Raw genomic sequence first — 12,721 nt, 5'->3', positions numbered from 1 at the left:
GGAAGCTGGAAGGAGGGTGCAAGGGCTTGGGAGGCTGAGATGCAAGGCTTACTGTGTTGCTTGGTACCATATATGAGATGATGAGGTCCTATAACTCAGCAAGATAGATGAGCACCACCCTTGCTCCATGTGTGAGAGGGAAGGGTCTGACCATGTCCGTGAAGGTCATAGCTCAGACTAAGAAGTATCTGGCTTTGAATGATTGGATTCATATGTACTCATAGTACGAATTTGTAACAATAGCAACACTCAGAGATTCCCCTTCTTAATAACCAACTTTCTTGTTTCCTCTTACTCAAGTGGTTGAACAGTTTTGGTTCAGGGTTTTGATCCAGAGTAGGTGTTGAAGCCTTAATCAGATTTGTCATCAGGGTTGTTATGTTAATGATGGAGTGAAGTGGGTTGTGTGGCTTAATGTCACTCAGCAGTATCATTCAATTGGAAAGCTGTAATTCTGCTTTGCAGAAAAAAATTTGAGGTTTTTGTCTATATTTTCCTTCTGCTTTAGAATGAAACACAAGCTTTTAGGTATGGTTTATGTCAAGAAAGCAAGTAAGATACAGATGTTCTGAATAACAGCTGAATGGTTAGAGCATTTTGTCTGTGGAAGATCCAGTTTGTCTTGTCTCCAAATCAAGCAGAGAAGGAACAGTCAATAATAAGGTGCTGCTTCTCGCACCATAATCACTGTGAAAGCTGCTTCTGAGTTCTCTCTTGCTTTCACTTTTCTCTCCTCATAGAATGAATTATGTTAAATTATTCCACTGTAGGAAATCGTTAGCGTGTATATAGGTGTGTTAAACCAGGTTGGACAGAATGTGTCAGTAAGAAATCTTCAAAATAAGTGGAGAATATGGGATAATTTATGCTTTGACAATTAGTCAAGATAAAGTGTAACTCGTGTTTAATTTTGCTCTGACCACAGGTATGCTCTCAGCAAAAGTGGTTTTGAGAAGTACTGCTGTACAGAGAGTCCAGGCACAGCCTGCCTTTGGAATATTCTGTTTGAATGTTAAGACACTCTTAATTGACAGAAGTTGGATAAACAGCTTAGTGTTAATTATGGTAGTTACCAATAACAACACACAAGGTGGCTGAGTATCCCCTGGCACTTGTGGTGACCTAACAATGCTCGGGACAAAGTTAACAAGTGGCCAACTGAAGCATGCTGTGCTGCTTTGGATCTTGAGCAAGTACCTGATGGTTATGTGAAGATCATATGAGACTCTTTTTCTTCTAAGTTGGATGGAACTTGTCAGGTTAGAGTGACCACTTGCATCCACGGTGATGAAATTTTAGAGTTGTGCTCAAGCTGAGTCTCACCTGAGGAGAGACTGAAGAAAGTGCGGGGGAACATTGCCAGCTGCACATCAGTATCTGGGGACTTGCCCATCATAAGGGAGTCACCTGCTCCCAGGCACATGTGACCACTTAGCTTATAATTGCAAGCTACTGCAGTTTAATGAGTTACCCATTAATAAGCTGAGACATCATGGCAGTGTTAGCAGATGTGTTATCCTTTCCAGCTGGAGCAGATTGAGAGAATTTATCTGGTCATTTACCACAACTCAGCTGATGGCACATTACTCCACAAATAATTTGATTGAGGAATTGACACAGGATATGCTATGAGCCAAAAAATCTAGTCTGTACTGTCAGTGATCCCATCGTTGCCAAACGTGCTCTCCCAGATCATTTACTGTCACTTCTGTTTCCCTCTGTGGCATTAAATGCTAGCCTATTGCTTTTTACATCAGTGTAAGTGGGATTAACAATAGAAGTAATGATTTTTTTCAAAACACTGGCACCAATATTAGAGACCTTTAAAATGGCTGTTAGGCTTCAAGGGTATGTTCTGACAAACTCATCCATAATACAGTGGGGGTGAGGAAAAAAAAATAAATCACTTTTTACTTATAGGTCCCTGTGGATCGTATAGATGTAATCACATTGAAATGAAGTGAGATGCTAAAGCTGTGACTATGGTAATTCTGTGAAATTCATGCAGAGTTCATTTTATGCTTAGTTGGATCAACATATCAAACGTGTCGGTCTCTATTTCCTTGAATTTATGCGGGTAGTAATGTTTGAACAAAGATGTGCTACAGCAAAACAAGTATTAATAAATGCAGAATAATAAATGTGATACAAAACTACTCATTCTCTAGTGGTATGGACAGAATCCTTAACAGAACTTGTTTACTCAGGATACTGCCAGCAACTTGTTTATCTGACTTAGAAGCGCTTGAGTGAAAGTGATGCCAGCTGGATTTGTTATGTAAATACAACTTCTAACAGATTTTTGAGAATTTTTGGTCTCAGTAGAACAGTCTTAAGTTTGTTAGCTACAGGGATATACGTGTTGTACATACTCATGTTCTGGCATATGATAACACTAAATTTGCAGAAAAGAGGTGTTTGTGGTGAAATGAGTGGATTCAGTTGACTTCCATGCAATTTTCAGACTGTTCTAATCCACGTCATACTGGTTGCTGCTTAAAATATGTTTCAATTCTAGAACAAAGTACTAGTTCTCCAAGTCTGAAATAAGCCCTTCTAGGTGATAATGTGCAATTCATCCATCACTGTAGTCAGCTGCCAAGTAACAGTTCTGTATCTTCCCCTTTTATAGTTCTCTGGTTGATGACATGTCCCTAAAGAAAAAGTTGTGTTTGCAAGCATTTCTGAAAGGCAGAGAAGAATTGCAATGTTCAAAAAAATGTATATAATATCCAAATCAGTAGCTGAAGTTTAATTAGCCCCTTTAAATTTTGAGCCGATTGTATGTGAACTTTAATGAAATCTGTAGAGCTTTGCAAAAAGCATGGCTGAGAGCAGCAGCAGCAAAATGATCAGCCTCTCTTGAAGTCTGCGTAGTCCAGACAGTGAACACTACCTTTGCACTGTTCCCTCTTTTCTTAATTTCTGTTATTTTCCTTGCACTGTTCTAAAAATAATATCCCACTGGCTGTCCCCAGCGAGACTCCTAATTTGCAGTCACACTAGCCTAAATTACATATGTAAAGGACCATTATTCAATAGCTTTATAAACAGCAATTAGTTTTATTTTCATAAATTCGTAAGCTGAAACTTGCACCAATGGTCAATACCCAAATATATGGCTTAAAAGCATAGAAAATGTAAGGTACATTTCCGTAGGGACTTAATACTTTATGTGCTGATAAAATCGTTAGAGGGTACTGGTTTCTCTGTTACCCCTAATAATTAAAGTCTTAGCTTTAGTCTCCCAAATTGGGATGCTTTTGCTAGAGTGACTTTGAATCCTGCTACTAGTAAGTGAAGGCACTGACAGTCAGTGTTTTTTATGTTACACTTTTTTAATACAAAGAAAGAAACATCTACCTTCTAAGGTTCAGTGTTTAAAAATGTCAGACAACCTCATTTAGTAAGACAGATTGGTTTAACGTTCCCTACAACAACATGGAGACCAGTGTGATATGAATACTGATTTGTGCTCTTCCCTTAAAAATACTGAAAGGAAAAGCGTTAGAAGATAAATCTAATTTAGTTGTTCCAACAGAGTATGCCATCTTGGCTCACTTACTTTGGCAGGCAATGATGGGCTCAGCTTTTGCGGTATTAACTCTAAAAAGATGCGAGTCTTGTGCTTGTTCAGTATAGGATTTTTCTAGAATAAAATAATCCTGAAGTTCTCCTTCAGATGGTGATTGTGTGTGAATGCGGATAGGTCTGTGACTGCCATCTCACCTGCAATGCTTGGCTTTGAGCATGCTGTAGCATGGATTTATTCAACTGGTCACACGTGGCAGCAGGCTTGATTTTTTTTAAAGGTGCTGACGTTGGTAACTTCCCTGGACTGTTTACTTCCATCCCGCAGTAAATGTTGGATACAGACAAACAAGCACCTGTAGATAGTTACTACGGGAACATGCAGATCAACATAATATTTGCAAATACTAAATGTGCCTTTTGTGTACATAATCACTTCTTAGAAATACAGTTGAAGAAACCCCTGTCAATTATTTGACTTTGTTTATTTTTATTATGTGTTGATAGAATCTATGTAGTTTGAAAGAAATGGGTGTACAGAAGAGGTAAACCAAGTGGTCTGTTATACTTGGAACACAGTCAGTACCTCACTTGATGTAATGTTGTTTCTGGTGAGGAGGAGCTGTGCAGTAGCCCTGGTCATGTTCACTAGGTCAGGACTGATACTGTCAGAAGTTCTAATTATGGAAGTAATAGACTGAGTGATCACATCTAGATCTTCTAAAAATGAAAGATACAGTTTTTGTGTGCCATTTACTGCAGTCAGGGTAGTGAATAGTTACAATATCAGTATCATTGATCACTAAGGTAAAAAACCCTCACTTTATTTGCATATTCTTACTTACAGTAGAATGGAAAATACAGAGGTTAATTGTTGCTTTCAGTTTAAGTCATTTGAAGTGTGGATGCTTACAAAGGAAATCTAGTAACTGCTCATAAAGTGCGTCGCTGTGCTGCCCCTGTCAATCCAGACTGGCCATTGTGCCAGTCTAATAGCTCTATTCCCTTTCCCTTGTCCTCCTTAAAAATATTTTAAATGCTGTGATAGCTGTAATCAGTAATAAATTAAAAATACTCATAAATGTATGCAGTGTAAAAACTGTTTTTTAAACAAGATTAAACTCTTGAGAACTTGGAACACAGTATTCTACTACATGTGTTTATTAAAGAAGTGCTACACGCTACGAAGAATTGTTGGCTGGCTGGCTGGCAGGAACTCAGAGAGGGCTTGAAGTTTGCATGGGACTAGTTCCAACAATTCATATATCAATATATTTTTTAAAACTCCATTTCATTGTTTTGTGTGTAGGAACCTGAAAAGTGAGAGACCAGATCAGGATTTATTCTAGCAGGGTCCCAGACAAGGAATTTGCTATCAAGCAAAAGCTAATTCTGATTGTTTAAGAAAACAACTCCACTTACCTGGAATTTGAGGTCATGAGTAACATACTCAAAAACTATTAAATTTTGGCCAAATCAGTGCCTGTTACTGATTTGTGAATCTATCAGCTTTTCTATTTAGGTTTATCTCAGAATAGGAAAGGCTTTTGGCAACAAATTTTTTATAGCACTAAGCCTTCCATAATGATCTTACTTTGAGAATATTGTGCCTATGTAAGTGTGCAGATGACTTAATGTATACAAGTAACCCAAGGAGGAATCTAAGTAGGACAATTAGACCTAGGTGCTATTTTTCAGTGCACTTAAAACCACTTATGTGGGGAAGAAGACATAAGAAGTTTCAGACAGCTCATATAATTATATTTTCATGCAGTAAGGAGCAAAAAGTAAGTGCTGAGAAGCATAATGTAATTTGAAAAAGGGAGTGTGCTCACAGCTGTTCAAGACAATGTAATATGTATGTGTAATACAAGCGTAACTCTACCAGGAGACTATTCATATGCTTATAATGAAGTACGTACTCTTGTACTTCAGAGGCTGTTGTAACACCGTTCATCAGCACGACTGATCCATTTTCGGGCTGATGTCCAAACTCTGTTACTCCTTCAAAACAAGGATTTTGAATTAAAAAACAAGAAGTGGTCAGCTGGTGACTTATGAGCCAGGCAGAGCTGCTGAGCAGCCAGCTGTGGCTCCCGTGTTGGGATTACCTTGAGGCACAGGCTGTGCCAATGGAAAGGCATCTGTGGGAGAACTCGAGCTCCAGTGGAAACAGGTCACTATGCTACACAGCAACATACACACACCAAATTAAGCCATAGGAGCCCCCTGTCTATGATCTAGTCTCCAAAGTATGTCATACACATCTGGCTCTTGGCTGCAAGCTGTCGCCATGCCCTGTGGAAGGTTGCTACGTTGCAGACTGTTTACACGCTCATTCTAGTCTGCAGTTCCTATTTTCAAGGGGTTTTTTATGGCTGGATGAAAACAGTGTTTGCTTCTCAGCAAGGATTATTTGTGTCAGAGGTAAGCGAATTCAGTGGAGCTTGCCAAATCAGCTCAAATAAAGTTTCTTTAAAAGAGAAACTAGAAATCTACAGTTGAAAAATTGGTAAATACATCAAACCAAGAAACCAAGATGAGGAAGCAGCAGCAATGTATTGGACTGATACAGCAACATACTCATACAAGAAAAGAAGATAATGGTGTAGATAGTCTATACACTATTATCCACTTGAGCATTAAATCTACTTCTTTATTAGATCTGGCTGATGATACAACCTCTTCTTATTTTTTGTGCGTGATAGGGCTGTCAGGTAGGAAGCAGGGTGGTTTCTGGATTTTTTTTTTTTTTTTCCTTTTTGTTGCCACTTTACCTAGACTTTAAAGATAGTTTGTTGATCTAAAGATAACTTCTGGATTCTTTGGATCCACTTTCAATCTAAGAAAAAGTCTTTAAGTTGTTACTATTTTTTAATATAATTGTAGACATAAATTGACTGCTAAGGTCAATCACCAATAAGTTAAATTTCTTGTATTATGAGGAGCATATAGTAATGAGTGAGAATTGTATACTTAAATGAATAATCATGTCTCTACATTTCATCCTCTGTTCCCTTTTCTGTTACACAGGTAGTGACTGTAGAGATAGCATCCCTAAGTCTGTGTTTGCTTACTGTTTTTAAAAACAGTAAAGGAAACAAAGCTGTTTAAGTATTATACAACAAAACGGTCTATTTCTAACTTCCTTAAAATCTAGTCAGAAGACTTTTCTGCAAGACTTCCTTTTTTTTTTTTTTTAATGCTGTACATTAAGTTCCAGACAGCTTTGGAGCTAGAAATACATTGCTTAAGAGCATATTGAGAAGAAACTTTTCTTGCTTATCTTCCTTTCCCATGGTTGCTTCGCAAACTAACAAGTGCATTCTCTCACCTTTTACAAAACAAGTGGATTTTTTTTTCCTGAATTCATGATCAATAATTTAGTCATTTATATTCTGAAGATAGAAAATTATGCATAACTTACAATAATTAAGTGATGCTATGATCTTAAAAATTGTGCCAAATGTTTTGCCCTCTAGCACTGCGTGTGACTTTCTGAAATACTGTTGGTCGTACAAAAAAAAGTTGCAAGAAGAAAGCCTGCATAATGAAAACTAAACAGTAGCTTTTTCTTAAAATGGTCACAGGAGTGTAACATACAGGAACTTTCTATCAACCAATAATTTGTTGGGGGACCTAAGAACACTGAAACCCTGCTCAGTTACAGATGCTCCATTGGACTGGAGCCCACTAGGGGCCATGTTCACCTGCTTTTGAACGTGGAAGAATTATGAAAGTCTCCACCAAAAAAAAAACCAAGGCACATTCTTCTACTTTAAAAATCATCTGTTATTGCACATCAATTTTGGGTCAGATTGCACTCTCCTAACCACTGGAATAAAGTTCTGGTATTCCATACAGTCACGTGTTTGATTTTATACTGTGCCTTGTTTCAAAAGGGCTGAAACACATTTTTTTCCTCATGGTAGGTTTTTGAATGAGAAACTTGACTGAACCATTTGTGGTAAAAGGCAGATTTCAAACAATGTACCTTATAATGAGTTGGCATTGTAACGATTCACTGTTACATACTGTTTTTCATTCAAGAAGCTCAAGGTACTTCGCAGTCATCGAACCTTTACTCTGCTATAGGCATTTACACCAGTCCTCCAAGTAAATCCTCGGCCTCTCTTCTGTCCCTTTGTGGCGGGCAGAACAGCCACGTTGCCGTTAGGGCTGTCAGAACTCTGGGTTTGCTTGGGGTCATATTGCCCTGGTGCCGACACTCCACAGATGCCTGAGGCTTCCTGGAGCGTCCCTCCAAGAACTGTGTGGGTCACTTTGAAGCAGGAAAGGAGTGGTGCACTGGGCTTGCCCGACATGTTTGTTGATACCTGGGCATTGATGAGGCAGATACAGCATACTGAAAGGGCCCTCTGGTGAAATACGGTGGGACTTTCTCCAGCTCCCCAGGCTTCTGAGGCTGTGGAGGATGCAGATGGCTTTATATATTTATTGGATTTTGAAAAAACGAATCTACTGGAACCATTATTCCTGTATGTGTTCTTGTAATGTTTACTGTACTATTATTGCATATTTATGCTGCCTAGTTACTTCTAAAAATAACAAACTTTTTTGTTTTTCAGTTAAGCAAATATGCTATGCAAAACCCTGTGCAAAAGTGAAAATAATCTCCTGTAGTGTCCTACCTATTATCACAATATAATTCTCCAACATAATTCCTAAAATGGTCAGTCATGCCAGAACCTCTCTAGCTTAGTCTGCATAAAAGGCTGCTACCAGCACTAAGAAGCTAAAACAGTTCATGCAGTTAGCACTGCTCTGACACAGCCCCTAAAACTGAAAAATGAGAATAGCAGTGCTTATCTGGTAACAGGTTCTTAATTTGCTTAGTCTTCTTTCAGTCTTCAGACTATAAAGTTAAAACCTCAGTTTTTCTCTTCTTGGCTGCTCTACTGTCAAATTAGAGCGAACAGTGAAAGCATTAGTTCATACTTCTATCAGAATTATCACGAGAAGGGCAGCTAGGTTTCAGTTAGAAGGTCTGAATCCATAGATCACTGATTAGTTTAGCTTATTAATCAACATGATCAACTTTCACTTAAAACAGTGATCTTAAATTCTTTGTAGCAGACCAGTTATTTTTATATTTAGTTCAATCTCTTTGACAAAACGTTGGCTGTCTAAATTTTTCAGCAATGAACATTTTACCCAAATCGCTAATACATCTAAATCACTAATGTATCTAAATCAGCTTACCATGTAATATCTTTTCCCTTTTACAAGCAAGACTGTACAGTGTGCTGCCTTTCTCTTTTCTATAATTAGCAGAAACATTTGGAAATTGCAGCAACACTTTCTTCATATCTTTACAAGAAAGAAAATTACCTAAAAAGGGAAGAAAGACTAGTCTAGGAAGGAGCACAGCTAATCTAAACATCACCCACAATGTGCAACCAGGGACGCACCCGCACCGTTCCTCCCTTCTCCAACTAGATCCTTTCAGTATTTGTGTTTTGGGTTTGTTTTTCAAACTCTGTCCTCACTACAGATTTCCCTACTTGGAAATACTATCGTTTGCGATCATTGTACAGTAACAACCGATGTAGCTGTGCCAAGCAGCAAACTGGTCCATGGTGTGGAAGTTTGTAATCAGTAAAGAACAAGTACACTACAGACAAAGGCTGCCCCAACATGGAAGTATTAAGTTCATCTGCCATTTTAGTGGTGTTCTCTTGTTCAGATAACTGTGTGCTATTTCTATACCTAGTAGACACTTTTCAGATAAGAAAACTGTGAAGAAACATACGACTTTCCACTTGGAAAACTCATTTTTGGACTGCTGTATACTGTCAAACTTCTTGATTAGTGTCTTTATTATAATTTCAGCCGGTAATACTCTGTCCAAGCTCTTGAATGTAACAAAAGGTTCAAAACTCTGAGTTCACAAAAATACCAGAACAACTTTATGCCAGGAAGAGACAGTGTAAGAAATTAGAGGGACTTCTGTAGCGTAAGAAAACCATAAACGTATCTTTCCTGGTTAATCATCCGCAGCAATGGGATTTGTACGAACACAGAATCTCAGCGTTAGTATTTCAGTAGGGCCCTGCGCAGAAAGTTAGATTTGTGATTCTGCGAAAATTTAGTGCACAGCAACAGACAATGCCTTTAAACATATTTTATGTGTATGTAAATATAATCACAGCTCCAATTTCTGGACATTCACACCTTTCCTTAGAACCCTTTTAGCGGCAGCAATTAGGCAGAAACTGAAGATGTAACTGTTAATGTGACAGTAGGTACACAGTCTCGGTGATTCCTCCTGTGAAATCTCCACCACTCGCACAAATTTTGGATAATGAACCAGACATAAAGGCTAATTAGCTCGTAATTATATAAGGCTAGACTTATCAGTACAATTTAGGAGAAATGCCACGAAGCAATTGATTCTTGCAGAGACTGCAATCTCTAGGGCTTCTTCTTGGATACTAATGCTGTGGAAAAATAATCCATCTTTTTCATACAATGCTCTCCATTTAATCAGTTAGACTCTGTATTGGGTTTGCGTGGGAAGGTTTTGGTAGCAGGGAGGCTACGGAGGTGGCTTCTGAGAGAAGCTGCTGGAAGTTTTCCCCATGTCCGACAGAGCCAGTGCCAGCTGGCTCCCAGACGGACCTGCTGCTGGCCAAGGCCAAGCCCATCAGCAACGGTGGGAGCCCCTCTGGGATGACATAGTTAAGAAGGGAGAAAAAACACCTGCCCAACTGCAGCCAGAGAGAGGAGTGAGACGATGTGAAACAGCTCTGCAGACAGCAAGGTCAGTGAAGAAGGAGGGCGAGGGGGTGCTCCAGGCACCAGAGCAAAGATTCCCCTGCAGCCCGTGGAGGAGACCCTGGTGAGGCAGGCTGTGCCCCTGCAGCCCATGGAGATCCACAGTGGAGCAGATCTCCACCTGCAGCCCATGGAAGGGACCCCACGCCGGAGCAGGTGGATGTCTGAAGGAGGCAGTAACCCCATGGGGAGCCCGCGCTGGAGCAGGGTCCTGCCAGGACCTGCAGACCCGTGGAGAGAGGAGCCCACGCTGGAGCAGGTTTGCTGGCAGCGCTTGTGACCCCGTGGGGACCCACGCTGGAGCAGCCTGTTCCTGAAGGACTGCACCCCATAAAAGGGACCCACACTGGGGCAGTTCTTGAAGAGCTGCAGCCTGTGGGAAGGACTCACGTTGGAGAAGTTCGTGGAGGACCATCTCCCGTGAGAGGGACCCCACATTGGAGCAGGGGCAGAGTGTGAGGAATCATCCCCCTAAGGAGGAAGGAGAGGCAGAGACAACGTGTGATGAACTGACCGTAACCCCCATTCCCTGTCCCCCTGTGCTGCTCGGGGGGGGACGAGGGAGAGATACAGGAGTGAAGCTGAGCCCAGGAAGAAGCGGGGGAGGGGGGGGATATGCTGTATTAAGATTTAGTTTTTACTTCTGATTATCCTGCTCTGATTTGATTGGTAATAAATTAAACTAATTTCCCTAAGTTGAGTCTGTTTTGCCTGTGACAGTAATTGGTGAGTGACCTCTCCCTGCCCTTATCTTGACCCACCAGCCTTTCATTATGTTTTTTTCTCCCCTGTCCAGCTGAGGAGGGGAGTGATAGAGTGGCTTTGGTGGGCACCTGGCATCCAGCCAGGGTCAACCCACCACAGGTACACAGTCAGCACTGACAAACACCTGGGATGGTACCAGTGACAATAAATTGAAGGCTTTAAAATAAATTTGGCACTAAGCATCACGGTGTTGCTAGTTTACTGTTAGATTTGAGGTCATTGGAGGCTTCCACTCAGTAGATGCTGTAGGTGTAAGTGTATTGCTAGATCCTAAACAGCTGTTCAGGACACACAGGCACCACATTTATTACTATAATTCAGACACCACTAAGATGGTAGTTTGTCACCACAAGAATGAACAGTTAAAAGCAACTTGATTATTAGGGTTTTGGCCCCTTTATGCCAGAGCTTTTTGATGGGACCTGTAAGGCTTGCCAAGTTGGAATGAGGACTTCATATAGGGGAAAAAAAAGGAAATGCTCATGTTTAATTTTGTGACTAAAAGATGACAGGATTATAGGGAAGGCTTTTAGGTTTGAGAAAAGTGTTGAGGACTGCAGGGGAAGAGCACTGGTCAGGCAGTACTAGGATAAGGGGTCACTTTGGCAAAGGAAAATAGTTTATTTTTAAATCCTTAGGAGGCTTAGAGTGACACTTGTAACTAAATTTAGGGTTATGGCAATGGCCCAGCAGTGGATGTACTTCTTCAACTCCTGCAATCCCAAACAATAACAATAAATGTAACATATCTGCCCCGCCTTCAGCTAAAATTCCAGTTTAGAGATGACAAATCCATAGATCATGCAAATCTAGCAATGGAAAAAACACACATTTGCCTTTGCTTCTGAACTTAAACCCAAACCTTACAGTACCTATAGCTCACCAGTCTCAGATCTAATGAGAATCCATTTTACCCTGTCTACAGCCCTCACTCAGTCCACAACTAGGTAGTATTCATCAGTAAAAATTGCTCTCCTATTCCCACGATCCCCAACCCATGGGACTTCAGAGTCGCAAGCCAGTCTCCAGTTTTAGTTTTTACCCCAGTCATGCAGGATCGAGCAATGAATCCAGTTTTTCAGCCTTTCTTGTTTGAGCTCTCAATGCTAACCCTAATCTGAACTAGGGTTTTTGAGGGGAGAGCAGGAAGTCAAGCTTGTCACTTTCTGTCATCTTTAACATTAATCTAACACCTAATGTTGACAGGCACAAAACGGATTAAGGCAGAACCTGGAGATGAAACAGACTGAATTCTTTTTAAAGCTAGTATTTGGCACATCAGAGTCTAAAGAACAGGTTTTTTACTGTTCCACATGGCTTACAGGTCTAAGATGAGCACTTGGTACTTATAGGCACAAAGAAGTCAAGGTTTGTCTAAAGGTGCACGTGCTGCTGGTTTCTCGTTATGTTGAGGCTTAGACAACAACCAGGAAATAAACTATCAATCAGATGTCTTGTCAGATCCTGGAGTTTCTTAGCTGGGACTGTGACTGGAATGAACAGAAGCATATGGTTTTACGTGGACACAACATGCTGGGCTGCTTTTAGGGCTACTGCCAAGCTTGAACTTTGGGATAAACCCCCAAAGCTGTTACATTCTGTATTGCCCATACTACTACAATGAAGG

This window comes from Opisthocomus hoazin, chromosome 2 (genome assembly GCF_030867145.1).
Source record: "Opisthocomus hoazin isolate bOpiHoa1 chromosome 2, bOpiHoa1.hap1, whole genome shotgun sequence".
NCBI classification, from domain to species: domain Eukaryota; kingdom Metazoa; phylum Chordata; class Aves; order Opisthocomiformes; family Opisthocomidae; genus Opisthocomus; species Opisthocomus hoazin.
Note: the sequence above shows the minus strand (reverse complement) of the source record.